At 48.3% G+C, this 240-nt stretch overlaps 1 non-coding gene across 1 annotated transcript; it reads right to left on the bottom strand.

Annotated features, from left to right (window-relative positions):
- Window positions 1-118: 118 nt before the first annotated feature.
- On the bottom strand, window positions 119-237 carry LOC116008940. The gene has a single exon (XR_004096287.1). It is a non-coding gene; the product is annotated as a 5S ribosomal RNA (ribosomal RNA).
- Between the last annotated feature and the right edge of the window lie 3 nt (window positions 238-240).

Raw genomic sequence — 240 nt, 5'->3', positions numbered from 1 at the left:
CGCGCAAAATGTACTTGACCCTCTCTCTCCGCGCAACTTATATCACTTAGCGGTTTAAAAAGATAGTACCCATAACGAGCGGTCTAGCGGTTTAAAAGAAAAATTAAAAAGAGGGTGGGGGATGCAACACGAGGACTTCCCAGGGGGTCACCATCCTAGTACTACTCTAGCCCAAGAACGCTTCACTTCGGAGTTTCTGATGGGATCCGGTGCATTAGTGCTGGTATGATCGCATCCGTC

The sequence above is a fragment of the Ipomoea triloba genome, chromosome 16, assembly GCF_003576645.1.
Source record: "Ipomoea triloba cultivar NCNSP0323 chromosome 16, ASM357664v1".
In the NCBI taxonomy this organism is placed as follows: domain Eukaryota; kingdom Viridiplantae; phylum Streptophyta; class Magnoliopsida; order Solanales; family Convolvulaceae; genus Ipomoea; species Ipomoea triloba.
This window is presented reverse-complemented; position numbering and strand designations above follow the sequence as displayed.